This window comes from Thalassophryne amazonica, chromosome 15, assembly GCF_902500255.1.
Source record: "Thalassophryne amazonica chromosome 15, fThaAma1.1, whole genome shotgun sequence".
Lineage (NCBI taxonomy): Eukaryota > Metazoa > Chordata > Actinopteri > Batrachoidiformes > Batrachoididae > Thalassophryne > Thalassophryne amazonica.
The window spans coordinates 41,085,330-41,106,235 of record NC_047117.1 but is presented as its reverse complement, the minus strand read 5'-3'; the positions used below and the strand labels follow the sequence as shown (position 1 = coordinate 41,106,235).

Here is a 20,906-nt window from a genome sequence, read left to right as displayed (position 1 = left end):
TATTATTTCTATTGTTACCAGGTGACATTTGACCTAGTTTGTTTGAACGCACCTGGCACTGCCACATCTCCTTTCTGTGAACTTGTTACAAAAAACACAACACTTAGTAGAAGAAATTTAGATTCAAGATTCAAAGCTTTATTGTCATATGCACAGTACTTTGCTGCCCACACTGGATGTCCAAAATATCTTATATGCTCTGTGCTATAAAGCTTAGCCATCTCTGCGTCTCTCAGTCAACAGAGTGAGTATGTGTTGTGAGCTGGCTTTCCAGCACTTGCACATTCTGATCTAATGGCCCCCATGTACATAACAAAATGTGGCCTAATGAGATGTAAAAAAACACAACACTTAGTAGAAGAAATTTAGATTCAAGATTCAAAGCTTTATTGTCATATGCACAGTACTTTGCTGCCCACACTGGATGTCCAAAATATCTTATATGCTCTGTGCTATAAAGCTTAGCCATCTCTGCGTCTCTCAGTCAACAGAGTGAGTATGTGTTGTGAGCTGGCTTTCCAGCACTTGCACATTCTGATCTAATGGCCCCCATGTACATAACAAAATGTGGCCTAATGAGATGTAAAGTACCCCAGTGCTGCCATTTGGCAGCGCTTGGTAGATAGAGGAGTAGTGTAAAAATGCTGGTAATCCCAGTGTTAATAAATAAAATAATCTTCACGGACGATTCTTTCGCATGCGGGAGAGCAGCAGCAGCAGCAGCGGCAAACTCTCCCCAGAGAGGAAGAGTCTGACACATCAGCGGAGGAGTTTTAAGGTTGATATAAGACTGACTTTTGGTTGTGCAAGTAACTTTTTTTTGGTGCAAGTAATTTTTTTGTTACTAGCACCAGTGCAATTACGTTAAAAATGTATTTCGACCCCGAATGTGAATAATGATAATGGGGCTGTCTCTTTCATTTAACCCCTTTATCGTCCACCCTCAAACAAGACTACGGTGCCCAATTACATGGCTGACGAAGCAGTTAAGGCAACGCATTCAACTAGGAAATGGTGCTGCTGTTGCCATGACAATCACGCAAAAATGACATCACGCCTCCATAGCAACCACTGACGCAACTCCTACAGGAAAGAATAGGTACGGTCGGGCCTACATCACTTCTGCGTAGTTACGGCCACCATTTTGGGTAGCCGCTGAAAACAAACTGCACGCGCACTCACAACCATTGTTGATATAGTCGTCTTTAGTGCTGTTTATTCGCAAAGGCCTGCCGATTTGGTCATGCCAAATGGCGTAGGTACGGTCGGACATCCAGGTCCCTGGTGTGCACGCACATAGCAATGCTCATAGTAACCAGCGAGCCGCTGAAAACAAACCGCTGTCGCGCTCATTTCCTACTTGACGTCCATCACACATCACATTTTTTTCTACTTAATATACACAGTTTTCACAACAAATGCCACAACTGTGTGCTGCAGTAATAGTGCTTCATTCAAAGGCTGCTGAACGCTACAGCCGTAGCCAAAGCAGAAATGTGAAGTGTCTCAACCAGCCACGCCCCAGGCCAATGAGGGCGAAGTCGAAGCTCCATTTCGGCTCACCTCCTGCAGCTGCCTCTCTTGGTGAACCTGCTACAGCAGTAACCTCAACCAGAGAGTTCCTGCCTCCAGCTGTCCTGAGTGACCATGAGGACTCGCCTTGTCCAACGTCACATGATTACGTTAACATGGAACAGGTGTCCTATGAGGAAGAATTGGAACACCTGAGAGCGGAGAACTCACAGCTGAAGACAGAATGCATTTCTGCGAGCCGAGCAGAATGAGGAGAGAAGCAGAATGTGGCGCTTTGGGAGCTCGAAAAAACTCAGTTTTTAATCTTTTAACTTATCGTGGTTGGTACAGCCAACTGCAACACATGATCGTGGCATTCTCTGTGAAAACTGGTGTATATTTAAGTTGGTTCCACTCCTCCAGCCAATGCAAAGGAGTCGGTATCGGGTTATTTGGTCACGTGACTTTTAGTCAGGATTCTGACATTTTGCTGATTGGGAGAGACACGCCGCTCTCTGATTGGCTGCAGCCTTTGTTTACAACGTAGCACTGGTACCACAGCAGGCATTGACATTAAGCTTTTTAGTGTACTTGTCCATAGGACAAGTAACCCTGGAAAAGCTGGTTGTCCGGACAAGCGAGCGCCGCAGGCGCGAGTCGTGTGAAGCGTGCCACGTGTCACCTAGGGGTGTCTGGGGGCATGCTATTGTGGAAGTACTGAAATTACACTTTTTCATAAATTGCTTCTCTCCTGTGTGGGTGGTAAATTTGAATTTCCAAAAAATACATTTTATTACATATTGCATGCATAGCCTCCAGCCTTTTAATCCGTTAACCAAGACATAGCTCATAATGTTTCTCTCCTGCAATTGTTCATAATTGGGGAAAAAAATTAAATAATTGGTAAATGCCAATATGCATCTGCTTCTCTCCTGTGTATTTTCTGAATTCATCACTGTTCAATGCATGATCATTTGCCAGTATGTTTTTTGATACAGTAAATCAAATTCTTTTATTTCAACATTTAAAAATGACTTACTGGTCCGCAGTTGAATGAAAATCCCGACAGACATGGCAGTATATTGTGTTGTCCTCTTCCTTGTGCCCCAGCCACGGATAATCTTGTGTCCAGCTACTCACAAACTTCCTCTCTCTTCCTTTCTCTTCATACCTCTTCTTTGAAGCTTCTACACTTGCAGGGGTTGATGCTTTGCGTTTGACTGGCGCTTTCCCTGGTATCTGGCTCAGTTTCGGAGGTTTTAGAAAAGACATTCTGTTCAATATATTCTTCAAAAGGCGTGTTCATCAATGCGATGTTCGTTATCTAATGTTTCCCGCCACAGCATCTTGTAAGAAGATGCTACACACGCACACTCCATACAGTGGTCTCGTGCACACGATACAGGGTTCTCCCCAGAAATTTTTAGTATAGCGGTGCTGTTGGCAATTATCGCCCGAGGCAGTGCGCGTCGCGAGTCATTTTGACTGGTTTTAGATGCATCGAAAGCAAGAATAACAGACAAAAAATCTGCACTTATGTTGTAATATCAAAGTTCTTTTTTGTATTTTTCTGTCTGTTAAGAAAATAAATTACATTGAAAAGTTTAAAAACACATTAATATTTGATGGACATAACATTTGCTCTCTTCTTTAAAAATGACACACTGTACCTTTAATCCAGTAAGAGTCCAGGTAGAGTTTTTACTGTCATGTTGACAGTTTAGCTTTTTTTTCAACATCTTTGAGTGGAATTGCATACTTATTAAAAAAACAATATAAACTCTATGTTGGGAAAGTGTAGTGACACGGACCCACAACAGGGGGCGTAAATGAACGGACAATGGAAGGAGTAAAATTATAACACTTTACTGGTGTGAATGTCACAACCAAACACGGCAGAATCAGAATGTGCAACAGTCAATTAACAAAAGGTGTCGTGTGGGCAGGCTCGACGATAGGAGACGCCCGTCTGGAAACGAACCGGAACCACACGATTTCCACCGCCACCTGAACCCGAGGAATACTGGAGCCACCAAGTTCCAGAGTCCCCAGGTGGCCACTTTCCCGGAGTGTCGGATCTGGTACTGCTGGCAGAAAGCAAAAGACAGTCAAAGGGTGGGTGTGTGAACACCCAGTAACAATGGTGGGAATGCCACCTCCACCTCTCACTCAGCGTGTTGCAGCGGTCTCAGCTGAAAAGGAGCGCCGTCTTGCACAGCCTCCTCAAAAACGACCGGTTCTCCTGCAAACACTCACAATAATAGATTTATCGATCTCACAAAAGGGGCTGAATTACCTCCAGATGAAGATGATATCTCGGCAGTTTGGTGGAGGTGTCTTCCTGCTTTTATACCAGATGTGTTGATTAGTGACAGCTGTCACGGATGATGGGTGACAGCTGTCACCACGGCTTGTTCCTGAGGCGGCAGCGCCCTCTCGTGCCTGAAGCCCGCACTTCAGGCAGGGCGCCTTCTGGTGGTGGGCCAGCAGTACCTCCTCTTCTGGCAGCCCACACAACACTCTAATTGTCTTGTTTGAACAAGAGCTAAATCTGGACTGATTTGATTGTCAAATCAGAATCAAATTTATTGCCAAGTAAGTTCTCACATACAAGTAATTTGATCCGGTGTCATTGGTGCATAAACAACAATAATAAAAAGAAAATGAAAAAAATAATTCTGGAAGAAGGAGTAAGTCTGCTCTTTTAAAGATGAATCCTGGATGAAAAACTTTCTGAATCAGTTTTTCACACTTTACTGTTTCACTGAGGCTGTGTGGTCAAGATGATCGTTTATTAAAATTGTTTTGCTGCTTTTTTACAGCTGTAGCATCTGCTAACACTTTTTCCACCTCTCTCTGTCTCTCTGTCTCTTTCCTGTCTGTCTCTCTCTGTGAGGGAACCAGAGACTCTTCACTCTCACACCGTATTTTAGCAAACTTTGGAAACATGAAGGCTTTCAACTGTAAAATAAAGCCTATAAATGAATTTCTGGGGCTATACAAGCAGAATGAGCTCTTTTTACCTAAAGTTTTTTTTCCACTGTGCCCTCTGCGCTGCAGTGCTGCTCGGCTCTCTGCCGGCGGGATGGGGGGCGAGCAGACAGTTGCACAAACAGCCTGGCTGGATTTAAAAAACTACTTGATAGCAGAGCAGAGTGTGATGGCGCTGTCAGAACACTGATGGCGCGGCGCCATTGTTCCATTGTCTGGGGAGAACCCTGTGATATCATGTTTTCTGATTGTCCGCTGCGTGGAGAGTTGTGGGAAAAACCAAAGAGGCTTTCTTGCGAGGTGCGAGACAATTTGTAGATGAGAAAACAACTTGTCTGGTCGGACAACGATTTACAGCTATTGCTAGTCCGATCACATTTTACACTTGTCCCGGACAATCGGACAAGCGTTAATGTCGATGGTAGCACAGTCTCTGGAGGAGTGGAACCATCGAAATGGAGACCTGGAATGGACGTCACGTGACTAGGGGCGTGCCGAACGGCGGCCATTACTAAGGGTTAAACAGAAGTGAAATGAGGGGGGAAAAGGCAGCCGCTTCACCATCAACTGCACCAACTACAAAACAAATTCTCCAATACTAAAATGACCTGTACAATAGCCTTAATGCAGGGGTGGGCAACTTGTTCCAGAAAGGGCCAAGAGGGTGCAGGTTTTCTTTGCAACCACCGATTCCACCAGGTGATTTCACTGATTAACTGATTCCATCTGCTCAAAGTGATATTAATCAGTGAAATCACCTGGTGGAGTCAGTGGCTGCAAAGAAAACCTGCACCCTCTTGGCCATTTCTGGAACAAGCTGCCCACCCCTGGCTTAATGTAATACTGAGGGTCAAAAGTCATAAATTCTGAATGGCTTTATCTCTACTTGTAATAACATGTTAGTAAAAATCATATATATGTTGTTGTCATTAAAAGACTAGTAATAATATTACAGTGGAAAAAAGCAGCAAGGTAAATGACCACAATGGCAAGGCATACTTCAGATTTATATTTTAATACATAAGGATTTTTTATCCAGGCATGTATGGGTTCATTAGAGCTTTTAATCAGCTTGAATACAACTTACAAGGCTTCATTTATAAAAATCCATCGAGAATTATGATGACAGGAAAAAACCATCACAGTAAATGAACAAAATGGCATATTTTCCCCCAAATTTCCACACTTTACATAAAACCTTTTTTCTACCCAGGCATGTATGGGTTCATAAGAAAGAAAAGGGCTTTGAAACAAGCCTACTTTTATTAAAATCTGTTAACAAATAGTGAAAATAGAGCGAGAAAAGCAGCACAGTTTGTCAGAATTTCCCCAAATTTTGGCATTTTACATAAAAGTTTTTTTTGTCACCCACACATGCATAGGTTCATTGGAAACAGCTTTCAAAGGGCTTTAAAAAAAGCCTACATTTATTAATATCTGTTAAGAAATAGCAACGCTAGTGCAAAAAAGCGATCAGTTTATTACTGATGATCTGCACATTTCCACCCTTAGTAATGGCGCCTTCCTGTCCTGAGCGACATTCCAGGTCTATATTTCCATGAGTGGAACCAACTTACATTTTCGGCGGTTACGCCACAGCCAATCACAGAGCGTGGCATGATAGCCAATAGCGGCCGACGTATCAGATGGACCAATCACAGCCATGTTTTCAAAAACACGCTAACAGTCGCTTTGAATAAGAGACTGTAGGCATGGAAATTGAGACCTGGAATGGACATCACGTGACTAGCGGCGTGCCGCACGGCGGCCATTACTAAGGGTGGAGAGAGCGCCTTGCGTCTGTTAAACAGAAGCAAGGGGAAAAAAGGCAGCCAGTGCTTCACCATCAACTGCACGAACTACAAAACAAATTCTCGAATACTAAAATGAACTGTACAAGATCCTTAATGTAATTATGTAAAACAAATGTCTATTTTAAAGTCGTTATGTCACAATTTAATATTGATATACTGAGACTATAACTCAACGCCATAAGTTCTTTTCATTAAGCTGCGTTCACATGCATACAAACAAAAATGTTTATATATATATATATATATATATATATATATATATATACATACACACACACACACATATACATACAAGGCACAAGGCTTCTGCTTAGGATCAAATCACACATCTGGCAACTTGCTTCTGACAGACTGTTTGTTGCTGTGACGCTACTCTGAACTTCACACGGTTGTATACTCTTGTTTTATTTCTGTTTAGCACTCTTCTGGTTATTAATTGTATCTACTCTGAACGTTATTTAACAACAGCCCTGTTGTGAATCGCTAGCAGTTAGCATTCGCTAGCGGTTAGCATTCGCTAGCTAAGTCAACTCCTGCCCTCCCCCGTCATTACTTTTTATAGCTGTTTCTTTTTTACCCGTTTAATACTTCTGTTTGTTTTTCAGTCGAACTGCTGTGAATTTTAAGTAATTATTTTACTCCTGTGTAAAATCTTAGGAGCGGCTAGCATGTTCACTAGGGGTTAGCTTGCGTTAGTTATTTCAGACCCCCTGTCATCATTTTTTCATTTCATTTTTTTTTTTATACCTCTGTCAGTTAATTAACTGTTTAGTATATTTTATAGCTGCTGCTTTTTTACCTGTTTAATACTTCTGTTAGTTTTTCAGTGTAACTACTGTGAATTCTAATTCATTTATTTGCGTCTGTGTGAGCCTTAGGACTGGTTAGCTTATCCATTATTGGTTAGCTCGTGTTTGCTTGCCTACATTCTTGAATTTCTTAGTGCAAAAGTACACTACAAATCCTACTTGACACCCTCCGTAAATCCTGCGTGATGTTGGAAGATAGGGTGGCTCTCTTAGAGAGCCGTGTCCGTAAGTTAGAGCAGCTTCTTAGCTCAGTGGAGTTAGATGTTACGGGCACTCCAGATGAGGTTAATGTTGGGCTGGCTAGCGAGCCCATTAGCATCAGTTTAGAAACGCCAGCTGTGGAGGACGGCTTTCGGACTGTGGCTAGGCGGAGGACAGCAAGGCTTTAGCTTTATTGATAACTGGCCTTTGTTCTGGGGCCGCCGTGGCTTGCTGATGCCGGACGGCCTCCACCCTACTGGGGAAGGCGCCACCATCTTGTCTGCGAACATAGATAGAGCTCTACAGGGAAGGTAACATTAGGACTCTACAGCAGGCCACGGAGCAGGTGATTAGAGACCCTGCAAGGCTTATGACAAATGTGGATGTGGAATCCATTAGCTTAGCTGGGAATTTAGTGCAGAAAATCCACTATGGTGAAGGTGCAGTTTATTTGCCAGGGAAGGAATTTCAACAAGTTGAGACTGTGGCCTGCTTCCGTAGTCGTGCCCATAAAAATCATAGAGGGATACGCTTTACAAACTTAATACCCATTACTATATTGGATGATGTTGAAATTGAGGATGGCCCAGTGGATGTTCCATCAATAGCAAAGATTTCGTGTCTGCTACCTACAATGCGCGTGGAATGTCTCAAACCTAAACCTACTTCTAGGCATCTTATATATGCTACTCTGGAACCACCCCTAAACCCAAACAGTTCAACTGTCAACCCCACTGAGGTCCTTAGACTGGGTCTCATTAACATAAGATCACTGTCCTCAAAATCATTGTTGATCAGTGATCTAATTATTGATCATCACTTAGATATGATTGGGCTATGTGAAACCTGGCTTAAACCTACAGCTGTCCTCCCCTTAACTGAGGCCTGCCCACCAGCATATACATTTAGTCACGTCCCTCGTGATGCGAAGCAAGGCGGGGGTGTTGCTCTTATTTATAAATCTAGGTTTAGCTTATTAGCTGTTGGGGGTCACAAATATAACTCGTTTGAGCATCTGATTCTCCACTCTGCTCAGGATATTACACATTGCCAAGGTCAGAAGAATAAAAATCAGTCGTATTATTTTGTCACTGTATATAGGCCTCCTGGCCCATATTCTGAATTCTTTGATGAATTTGGTGCGTTCATCTCTAACTTGTCAACTAGTGTAGATAACATTCTGATCATTGGTGACTTTAACATTCATATAAATAAGCCTTCTGATCCCGTCTGCAAATCATTTATGGAAATTGTGGATGTATTAGGATTTCGGCAATGCATTCGGGATTCAACGCACATTAGTGGAAATACCCTGGATCTGGTTCCCGCACGTGGTATTGCTGTCACGAATATTGACATCATGCCTCTTACATCAGTGGTGTCTGATCATTCACTTATTAAGTTTACAGTTTCGCTGCTGTGTTTAGTGGAACAACAACCTTATATATCATTACGGTGATGCATCAACTCCTCAACTAAGACTGAACTCGAAGCTAGACTGCCTGATGTCTTAGCTTCACATTTGACAAATACCCAGTCAGTAGACAGACTTGTGGATACTCAGTGCTCAAAACTACACTCGACATGATTGCACCACCTGTGTTAAAACCACGCTCCCCCAAATCACAGTCACCTTGGTTCAATGATTATCTGCGTGACCTCAAACATAAAGCAAGAGGTCTAAAACGGAAATGGCGTCGTTCAAAATTAGAAGTATTTCACCTTGCGTGGCGTGATGCTATCTTAGACTATAAGTATGCATTACTGGCTACAAAGCGGACCTACTACTCTGATTTGATCAACAAAAACAAGCATAACTCAAAGTTCTTGTTCGACACTGTGGCAACACTTATGCATGGAAAACCACCTGTAGTTTGCTCTCCTTTTACAGCACAACATTTCCTGGATTACTTTGGGAAGAAAATAGAAGACATCAGGTTAAACATATCCCGGCATGCCTTAACACAGCCACTACACACTGCTATTGAGGTGGGCGCAGAATTTGATAGTATCTCACTGACAAAACTCGTAATGTCAACAAAAAGCACAACCTGTTTATTTGATCCTATACCAACAAAACTGTTTAAGGACCAGTCAAGACAAGACAAAGGAACACCTCCGTTTCGGAGTGTTTGAGGACAAGTTGGGACATGTCTATCTCGGCTTTCAGTGCTTACCAGTCGAGTGAGTATAAGAGAAATTGTGGAGAGCTGGACATGTCCCAACTTGTCCTCTAACACTCCGAAACGGAGGTGTTCCTTTGTCTCGCTTCATCAGTAAATCGGTCGTGACGCGCGAAGCCTCCGCGCGGCTTTCCATGACAAAATCTCTTGTTAAAAGTGAAATCTGCCGGAAAATGGCTGATGTCCAGCTCTTGTGATAACCAGAGAAAGAGCACACCACGGTCTCGTATCCACAGAGCCATCCGTTTAGAAATGATCCAGTGGTTTGTGCCGCGTCATCGCAGCTCGGAGCGCGGCGCACCGATCGTCCTTAAAGCAGTCCTGAAAGCTGTAGTAAAAGTCCTTATTCTCTGTGAAGCCCGTAAAATTTTCACCGAAAGCCAGATAAATTTTTCGAATGGTTTCCAGGTGCCAGTCTCTAACAGCTTCTGAAAAAATTCTGATGGAAAAAAAGTCCTTTTCATTCCGCCATTTCCAGACAATGAAAATCCGACGAGGGGGCGGGACCACTCCTTCCCAAGGCGTGCTCACAGGCGAATGACATCACCGACAGGCGTGGAAAAACTCACGCATGCGCACGAGGGTTCAAGCATGTCTGACGTAAAAACATATGAATGAAATCCATATAGTTTTTGAAAAAAATAAAAAGGTACGATACTTTATTGACAGACCTCGTATTCTACTTGACAGGCTGGAAAATCATTTTGGGATTACTGGGAGTGCCCTTGCATGGCTGACATCATACTTGACCAGTCGTTCTGTGTTTTGTACAGTAACACTACCTCTAACCTTAGTGACATGAAATTTTGGGTTCCACAGGGGTCTGTCTTAGGCCCCCTGTTTATCTCCCTTTATATAGCACCCCTTGGGCACATATTGCGGCGTTTTGGGATTACCTTTCACTGCTATGCAGATGACACTCAGTTATACATGCCGATAACTGCTGGTAATCTTGTTCACATAAAATCCTTAGAAGATTGCCTTGCAGCAGTGAGAAGTTGGATGTCAAGAAACTTCCTACTTTTAAACACTGATAAGACTGAAATGATGGTTCTTGGTCCAGTGAGACATCAGCATCAATTTGACCAGTTAACGCTCAGCCTCGGCTCGTGTGTCATACATCACACTGACAAAGTGAAGAACCTTGGGGTAATTTTTGATCCTTCGTTGTCCTTTGGCCTCCACATGGAACGGCTCCATGGCATTCGTGCTCTCAGATGTCTCCCCAGCTTTCATCTTGGCCTCAGGCCCCACCATCACCACCACCAACAACAACGGAGAAACAGTTGATCCGCCGGTACAGCCGGGGACCACGTGACTGTGGGAGCTGGCTGCGACCAATCACGCTCCACCCAGCTGACGCGAAAGGGAAGACATCATCAAGTCGGATTGGTCTATTGAATGCGCGCTCTATAGCAAATAAAGCTTTTTCTCTCAACAAGCTCTTTACCAGGGAGAGCTTGGACTTCATGTTCCTCACAGGTTGATGTTCCCCCTGAGCCTAGGCCTGTCTCTAAAAGGGCAGAAAGGAGGATCATTACACAAACTACAGCTGACAGATTTTGTGCCTTATTTGATCCCACTGCTTTTAATGACTGTACGGATGTCAATGAACTTATGCATCATTTTAACTCTCACTGTGCCACATTATTGTACTTGGTGGCCCCTTTCAAAACAAATAATGTCCGTGAGAAGTCATGTCCGTGGATAAATGACAGTATCTTGGAGTTAAGAAGACTGTGTCAGAAAACAGAGCGCTTGTGGAAATCCACGCACCTTGAGGTCCATAGGCTACATCTCAGGGACCTTATTTCCACGTTAAATGATGCATTAAGAGAGGCAAGATCTAAATATTTCCATCGCCTGATAATGTCCAATAAGGGAAATCCGAAGGTGCTTTTTAACACAATTAACTCTCTCGTGTCCCATGCTGCCTCTGCAACCTCTGAGCTTTGTAAAGCAGATGGCACTGACTTCTTGGAGTTCTTTGTTGATAAGGTCAGACACATAAAAAATGCCTTTACTGACCCCTTGTGGTCTGGCCCAGTCCGGCCTGAACTGCCATTACAGGTCTGGTCGTCTTTCAACCGAGTGTCACTAGAAGACATTGCAGCAGTTGCAACTAAAATGAACCTGACCTCATGCCCATTTGATGTCCTTCCCTCCAAGCTTTTCTTAGATACTTTTGACTCAATCAGGCCATGGGTCATGAAAATGTTCAACATGTCTCTGTCATCCGGTCTCTTTCCTAGCTCATTTAAACATGCTGTGGTGGAACCAAGACTCAAAAAGCCTAACTTGGACCAGTCTGAGCTTAAGAATTTCCGGCCAATATCGAAGCTCCCCTTTCTAGCAAAAATACTGGAAAAAGTGGTCGCAAAACAATTAACGTCTTTCCTTGAGATGCACAACATCTATGACACTTTTCAGTCAGGTTTTCGGAAACACCACTCCACCGAGACCACACTACTGAAATTGTCTAGTGACATCATGATGGCCACTGACGCAGGAAGATGCACGGTCCTAGTCCTGCTAGACCTGTCCGCAGCCTTCGACACCGTCAACCACAGCATTATGGTCAACTGGCTGCGCGATCTGGTAGGGTTGTCGGGGTCCGTGCTGAAGTGGTTTGCCTCATATTTGGAGGAGAGGAGCTTTAGTGTGTTGGCTGGCCATAAACTATCGAAAACAGCAGCCTTACAGTATGGTGTCCCGCAAGGTTCTGTTTTGGGGCCACTGCTGTTTCAGTTGTATGTCCTTCCCCTCGGCCAGATGATTCAGGGCTTTAGGGATATTTCCTACCACCTGTTTGCGGATGACTTACAATTGTACTGTTCCTTTAAGATTTCAGAAGTCCATAAACTGAACTAAACTGAACCGTCTGGGACTAAACTCTGAAAAAACTGAGACACTTATTGTTGCCCCTGACAGTGCTGTTCCTGTTATCAGGAGGCTCCTTGGTGACTTGGGCTTAATGGCAAAAACAAGCCTTAGAAACCTTGGCGTTATTTTCGATGAAGGAATGTCTCTTGCTCAGCACGCAAGCAAGCTTGTGAAGAATTGCTTCTTTCAACTGCGAAATATCGCCAAACTTAAACAATTGGTGTCACAGAAAGAATTAGAGGAAATCATCCATGCCTTTGTCTCCACACGGTTGGACTATTGCAACAGCCTGTTCACTTGCCTGGGTAAGGAGCTAAATCGGCTGCAGTATGTCCAGAACTCTGCTGCGAGGCTTCTGACCCGCACCAACAGGAGAGCCCACATCACGCCTATCTTGGAATCCCTCCACTGGCTCCCTGTTGCCTCCAGAATTAATTTTAAAATCTTGGTCTTGACTTTCAGAGCACTACATGGTCAGGCTCCCGATTACAACCCCCGGCAAAAATTATGGAATCACCGGCCTCGAAGGATGTTCATTCAGTTGTTTAATTTTGTAGAAAAAAAGCAGATCACAGACATGACACAAAACTAAAGTCATTTCAAATGGCAACTTTCTGGCTTTAAGAAACACTATAAGAAATCAGGAAAAAAAAAAATTGTGGCAGTCAGTAATGGTTACTTTTTGTAGACCAAGCAGAGGGAAAAAAATATGGAATCACTCAATTCTGAGGAAAAAATTATGGAATCATGAAAAACAAAAGAACGCTCCAACACATCACTAGTATTTTGTTGCACCACCTCTGGCTTTTATAACAGCTTGCAGTCTCTGAGGCATGGACTTAAAGAGTGACAAACAGTACTCTTCATCAATCTGGCTCCAACTTTCTCTGATTGCTGTTGCCAGATCAGCTTTGCAGGTTGGAGCCTTGTCATGGACCATTTTCTTCAACTTCCACCAAAGATTTTCAATTGGATTAAGATCCGGACTATTTGCAGGCCATGACATTGACCCTATGTGTCATTTTGCAAGGAATGTTTTCACAGTTTTTGCTCTATGGCAAGATGCATTATCATCTTGAAAAATGATTTCATCATCCCCAAACATCCTTTCAATTGATAGGATAAGAAAAGTGTCCAAAATATCAACGTAAACTTGTGCATTTATTGATGATGTAATGACAGCCATCTCCTCAGTGCCTTTACCTGACATGCAGCCCCATATCATCAATGACTGTGGAAATTTACATGTTCTCTTCAGGCAGTCATCTTTATAAATCTCATTGGAACAGCACCAAACAAAAGTTCCAGCATCATCACCTTGCCCAATGCAGATTCGAGATTCATCACTGAATATGACTTTCATCCAGTCATCCACAATCCACGATTGCTTTTCCTTAGCCCATTGTAACCTTGTTTTTTTCTCTTTAGGTGTTAATGATGGCTTTCGTTTAGCTTTTCTGTATGTAAATCCCATTTCCTTTAGGCGGTTTCTTACAGTTCGGTCACAGATGTTGACTCCAGTTTCCTCCCATTCGTTCCTCATTGTTTTGTTGTGCATTTTCAATTTTTGAGACATATTGCTTTAAGTTTTCTGTCTTGACGCTCTGATGTCTTCCTTGGTCTACCAGTATGTTTGCCTTTAACAACCTTCCCATGTTGTTTGTATTTGGTCCAGAGTTTAGACACAGCTGACTGTGAACAATCAACATCTTTTGCAACATTGTGTGATGATTTACCCTCTTTTAAGAGTTTGATAATCCTCTCCTTTGTTTCAATTGACATCTCTCGTGTTGGAGCCATGATTCATGTCAGTCCACTTGGTGCAACAGCTCTCCAAGGTGTGATCACTCCTTTTTAGATGCAGACTAACGAGCAGATCTGATTTGATGCAGGTGTTAGTTTTGGGGATGAAAATTTACAGGGTGATTCCATACTTTATTCCTCAGAATTGAGTGATTCCATATTTTTTTCCCTCTGCTTGTTCTAAAAAAGTAACCGTTACTGACTGCTACAATTATTTTTCCTGATTTCTTATAGTGTTTCTTAAAGCCAGAAAGTTGCCATTTGAAATGACTTTAGTTTTGTGTCATGTCTGTGATCTGCTTTTTTTCTACAAAATTAAACAACTGAATGAACATCCTCCGAGGCTGGTGATTCCATAACTATCGCCAGGGGTTGTACATTGCTGACTTGATTCAGTCCTACACGTCAGCCCGCAGCCTCAGATCTTCAGGTCAGAACCTGTTGATGGTTCCTAGAACCTGCTTTAAAACTCGAGGAGACTGCTCTTTTAAAGCCATAGTGCCTTGTCTCTGGAACGAACTCCCTCTGTCCCTGCGATCACTGGACTCTGTTGAGATGCTCAAAAAGCAACTAAAGACTCTACTTTTTAAACAGGCTTTTCATGGCCAATAATCTTTTAGTACAGAGTGTGTATTTTTACTGTATATTTTTATTGTTTTACCTTGTAAAGCGCTATGTGACCCCTGTCTGCGAAAAGCGCTATATAAATAAAGTTTGTTTACTTACTTACTTACATTAGAAATATTACTAGGACTGCTTTCTTCCACCTGCGAAATATAGCGAAGATTCGTCCCATCCTGTCTATGGCTGATGCTGAGACCCTGATCCCTACATTTATGTCTTCTAGATTGAACTCAGAGTGGCCTTTTATTGTGGGCAGTGTAAGGCACACCTGTGCACTAATCATGGTGTCTAATCAGCATCTTGATATGGGACACCTGTGAGGTGGGATGGATTATCTCAGCAAAGGAGAAGTGCTCACTATCACAGATTTAGACTGGTTTTTGAACAATATTTGAGGGAAATGGTGATATTGTGTATGTGGAAAAACTTTTAGATCTTTGAGTTCATCTCATACAAAATGGGAGCAAAACCAAAAGTGTTGCATTTATATTTTTGTTGAGTGTATGTATATATATATATATATATATATATACACACACATACATACATACATACTTGCAGTTGTTGTTTAATATGATATGAAAATTCAGTAAGGTATATCTTATATATTATATTCCAATTGTATGGTGGAACTATGCTTGTATATAAAGGTACAGTGGTCCCTCGTTTATCACGGGAGTTGCATTCTAAAAATAGCCCGCAATAGGCGAAACCCGCAAAGTAGTCAGCGCTATTTTTTACATTTATTATAGATGTTTTAAGGCTATAAAACCCCTCACTACATACTTTATACACTTTTCTCAAACAGGCATTAACATTTTCTCACTTTTCTCTCATGTGTAAACACTCTCAAAGTTCAAACCTTAGTAGAAAAATAAGACCAACCTGTTTTCAGGCCCAAACATTTTTTTTTTTGAGAAATAAAAATAGAACATTTTCCTATAAATAATTATGATGGCTTTTAGAACTAACAAATTTAATTTTAACGATCAACCTACAAGGTTGGACACATAAGAAATTATTAATAGTGACTGACCAGTATTTCACAGTTCCTCTGACTGTGCCTCTTCGTCCTGGCGCCGCGTCGCTGTCGTGCTTTTCCACTGAGTGACACCTCGGTGCAGGTGTCTTTTTCTGAGTGAACAGAATTATGGGTAGTTGTTGGCGCTCTTTTTTCTTCTGGGCGAGAAGATTCTTATAGACACGCAGAACACAATACGCGTACTCTCCCTTCGCGGTGCCGCGACCAGCCTGCTTGATGAGGATGCAGAACACAATGCGCTGTAAAGAAAAAAAAAAAAAACATGCAAAATTGGACTAAAAAAATACACGAGGCCGCGAAAGGTGAACCGCGTCATAGCGAGGGACCACTGTATATCTAAATATCTAAAAAGGAAGAGTAAAATAGGAGAGTAGAAAAGAGTAGAGTAGCCACTTAGGTGCCTGGTCTTCAGAACCAGGGATGGTGAATAGCTTTCTATCTACTTGTAATAAAATGCTAGTAAAAATCATATATATATATATATATATATATATATATATATATATATATTGTTGTCATTAAAAGATTAAAAGAGTAGCAGTGGAAAAAGCAGCAAGGTAAATGACCACAATGGCAAGGCATACTTAAGATTTATATTTTAATACATAAAGCTTTTTTTATCCAAGCTTTTAATCAGCTTGAATACAACTTACAAGGCTTCATTTATAAAAAATCCATCGAGAATTATGACGACAGGAAAAAACACACTAAATTCCCCAAATTTCCACACTTTACATCAAACATTTTTTTTCTACCCAGGCGTGTATGGGTTCATTGGAAAGAGCTTTCAAAGGGCTTTAAAACAAGCCCACAATTATTAAAATCCGTTAAGAAATAGCGACGCTAGTGCAAAAAAAGCGGGCAGTTTATTATTGATCTGCACATCTCCACCCTTAGTAATGGTGCCTTCCTGTCCTGAGCGACGCTAATAGATTGAGGCGCGCACGTCCATTCCACGTCTATATTTTCATGATTGTAGGTACCAGTGCAAGTGTATATTAAGTAGAAAAGGCCGCGGCAGAACAATGCAAGCGTGAAGAACGTCAAGTAGGAAATGAGCACGACAGCGGTTTGTTTTCAGTGGCTCACTGGTTACTATGCGCGTTGCTATGTGCGCGCGCATCAGGGTCCCGGATGTCCGACCGTACCTATACTTAATCCCTAAATACTGGCATAAGTAAAAGACTACTGACTTTGAAGATCACAGAATACAACAATTCTGGAGACCGTAATAAATAACTATGGACATAGTGACGTTTGTAGCTGACCTGGATGATCTTTCTTTACGTTTTCATCAATGTTCCAAAGCAGTGGGCTAGTCCAGCGCCGCGTGCTGCGAGTGACTGACTGTTGTTTAGCGTTGCCAGGAGAAGCGTTTTACCTCACGTAGCTCATGCGCTCTCTGCTACTCGTTCAGCGTGTGTGTTGAGGACTGTCTCAGCTCCCGGTAGACGAGGGGAATACAGCTCTGTGGTCCCCGCCCACCTAATCCACTCATGCGGAAAAGGAGGCAGGCAAACACACAGCGCACACACGTATGGCAAGCCAACAGTGCCACAATTACGCCACTTTCAGTCGCGTTTCACCAAAAAAAACGCCGTTTTGTCAGATATTACGGCGCCTTTTACGCCGTAATTAAAGACGACGCCGTTAAATGCGCCGTAATGTGTCAAACAATACACCGTTTTTTACGCTGCAATGGAGCCCTTTAAAAAAACGCCGTTCAGATGCACACAACGTGCACTTCTCGACGCGCGTATTTTACGTAGTTTGTACAGTATGATAATTATCTCCAGCCCCCTTTTTTCTCAGCCACTGAACTTGAAGTGTTTGTGTCCAATCGCTGATTCAAGACAAGCAGACAGAATCAGTCCAGCACAGATCTCTTTGTGGCAAAGTTTGCTCCAACTTACCTCTTGTGTAGTTTAACATCGGCCAATATTCGGGGGTTAGGCCGGAAAATAGCTCAGAAATTTACTTCCTCTTTTACATATCGTTTTGTTTTATTTTATTTTTATTTATTTATTTTTTTTATTAAATACGTTTCTGTTTTTCTTGAGTTTAGGTGTTTTACATCAAAATTCTTTAACTGTGTTTATAGTGTAGTGGTAAAATGCTTGTCTTTTACTTAGAACCTTGTGGGTTCAAATCCCATCAATAACTTCTTTTTTTTATATATATATACGAGGGCTGTCAATAAAGTTACGGTCCTTTTTATTTTTTTCAAAAACTATATGGATTTCATTCATATGTTTTTACGTCAGACATGCTTGAACCCTCGTGCGCATGCGTGAGTTTTTCCACGCCTGTCGGTGACGTCATTCGCCTGTGAGCACGCCTTGTGGGAGGAGTCGTCCAGCCCCTCGTCGGAATTCCTTTGTCTGAGAAGTTGCTGAGAGACTGGCGCGTTGTTTGATCAAAATTTTTTCTAAACCTGTGAGACACATCGAAGTGGACACGGTTCGAAAAATTAAGCTGGTTTTCAGTGAAAATTTTAACGGCTGATGAGAGATTTTGAGGTGATTCTGTCGCTTTAAGGACTTTTCACGGTGCGAGACGTCGCGCAGCGCTCTCAGGCGACGTCATCAGCCTGTTCAAGCTGAAAACCTCCACATTTCAGGCTCTATTGATCCAGGACGTCGTGAGAGAACAGAGAAGTTTCAGAAGAAGTCGGTTTCAGCATTTTATCCGGATATTCCACTGTTAAAGGAGATTTTTTTAATGAAAGACGTGCGGACGGGTCCGCGCGTCGGGACGCAGCCGCCGCGATGCTCCGCCACAGGAAAAACACCTCTGTTGAAAGCCTTAAGGACAAGTTGGAACATGTCCTGCGTGTTAAACAATTTCTCATATACTCACTCCACTGAAAGCCATCAAAAGCCGCCTGGATTTTACAAATGGTTATCAACATGGAGGTGTTTTTCCTGTGCCGCCGCACCGCGTCGGCTGCGTCCCGTTGCGCGGATCCGTCCGCACGTCTTTCATTAAAAAAATCTCCTTTAACAGTGGAATATCCGGATAAAATGCTGAAACCGACTTCTTCTGAAACTTCTCTGTTCTCTCACGACGTCCTGGATCAACAGAGCCTGAAATGTGGAGGTTTTCAGCTTGAACAGGCTGATGACGCTGCCTGAGAGCACTGCACGACGTCTCGCACCGTGAAAAGTCCTTAAAGCAACAGAATCACCTCAAAATCTCTCATCAGCTGTTAAAATTTTCACGGAAAACCAGCTTAATTTTTTGAACCGTGTCCACTTCGATGTGTCTCGCAGGTTTAGAAAAAATTTTGATCAAACAACGCGCCAGTCTCTCAGCAACTTCTCAGACAAAGGAATTCCGACGAGGGGCTGCACGACTCCTCCCACAAGGAGTGCTCACAGGCGAATGACGTCACCGACAGGCGTGGAAAAACTCACGCATGCGCACGAGGGTTCAAGCATGTCTGACGTAAAAACATATGAATGAAATCCATATAGTTTTTGAAAAAAATAAAAAGGACCGTTACTTTATTGACAGCCCTCGTATATAATTTAACTAAAATACTCCCATTAAGATTAAGAACATCTTTTCCAAGAACGTCCTGGCCAAGATAAACAGCAGCAAATACAAAGCACAGTTATGCGTTACACAGACACAAACAAAAGGCAAATAAAAAGATGATAAAAATTTAAATTACAAGCATACTATAAAAGCAAGTGCATATTATGGAGCTGGACTCAAGTGCTCTCAATTTGGATTTAAAAGCGCTTAGTGAAATTAATACTGGATCTTCTGGTGGCCAGAGCAGGCCACCCCTGAGAGTATAACTAACAGTGGGGTGTCAACACTTTGTATGAATAATTTTACAATTTTGGTATCTACGGTTGCAGAAACTCAAGTTTTTTTTCTCTTTTGTAGGCTCTTCTTCAAAATTAGAAAATTATTCATGTAACGTTTGATATAAATATTTGAAACCAAGGAGTGTTTTTGTGTTCACCCTGTAGTTTTCGTACTAAGGGAATTTCATTCTTTTCCGCTGTGAGGTTAAAAAGACATGCAAGAGGCTTCACTACAAATTGGTACTAGGACGGAAATTTTGAAATGTTATTAAATCTCTCTCGGTGACTAAAAAGCTCTCAGGTTCTACCTACTTATGTTTTAAAGGATACTGTTCCTGTCTATGATAGGATGTAGATGTTGAATCGTTTTAACAAACATTTTATATCGTCTGGCTCTTTGTTTGACTCTGTGGGATCTGTTGCTGTGAAATCTTGCAAGGCCTCCTAATGTCCACTGGTCAACCTTTCAAATTTGTACCTTTCTCGGGTCAGGAAGTTCATAAAGTCCTTAAAGCTCTACATCATAGATCTTTACTTTTTGAAGCTGGCAACTGATTTTGTATTGCATGGCTACAATTCCTCTCCATTACCCATGCGTACAACGGGTAACTCAGCTCGTAATATATACAGTGAGGAAAATAAGTATTTGAACACCCTGCGATTTTGCAAGTTCTCCCACTTAGAAATCATGGAGGCGTCTGAAATTTTCATCTTAGGTGCATGTCCACTGTGAGAGACATAATCTAAAAAAAAAAAAAAATCCAGAAATCACAATGTATGATTTTTTAAATAATTTATTTGCATGTTACTGCTGCAAATAAGTATTTCAACACCTGCCAATCAGCAGGAATTCTGGCCCTCAAAGACCTGTTAGTCCGCCTCTAAAAAGTCACCTCCACTCCACTTATTCCAAATTAGAAGCACCTATTTGAGGTCGTTAGCTGCATAAAGACATCTGTCCACCCCACACAATCAGTAAGACTCCAACTACTAACATGGCTAACACCAAAGAGCTGTCCAAAGACACCAGAGACAAAATTGTAGACCTCCACAAGGCTGGAAAGGGCTACAGGGCAATTGCCAAGCAGCTTGGTGAAAAAAGATCAACTGTTGGAGCAATTATTAGAAAATGGAAGAATCTAAACATGACTGTCAATCTCCCTTAGACTGGGGCTCCATGCAAGATCCCACCTCGTGGTGTATCAGTGATCCTAAGAAAGGTGAGG

General features: G+C 42.3%; 1 protein-coding gene across 1 annotated transcript in view; it reads right to left on the bottom strand.

The window, feature by feature from the left end:
- Positions 1–17,149, bottom strand: part of mycbpap (mycbp associated protein) — a 234,329-nt gene extending 217,180 nt beyond the window's left edge. Inside the window, exon 1 of the mRNA XM_034189060.1 lies at positions 17,131–17,149. The gene's annotated coding sequence lies outside the window, so the exon portion shown is untranslated. The remainder of the gene's footprint in view (positions 1–17,130) is intronic.
- Positions 17,150–20,906: the final 3,757 nt, after the last annotated feature.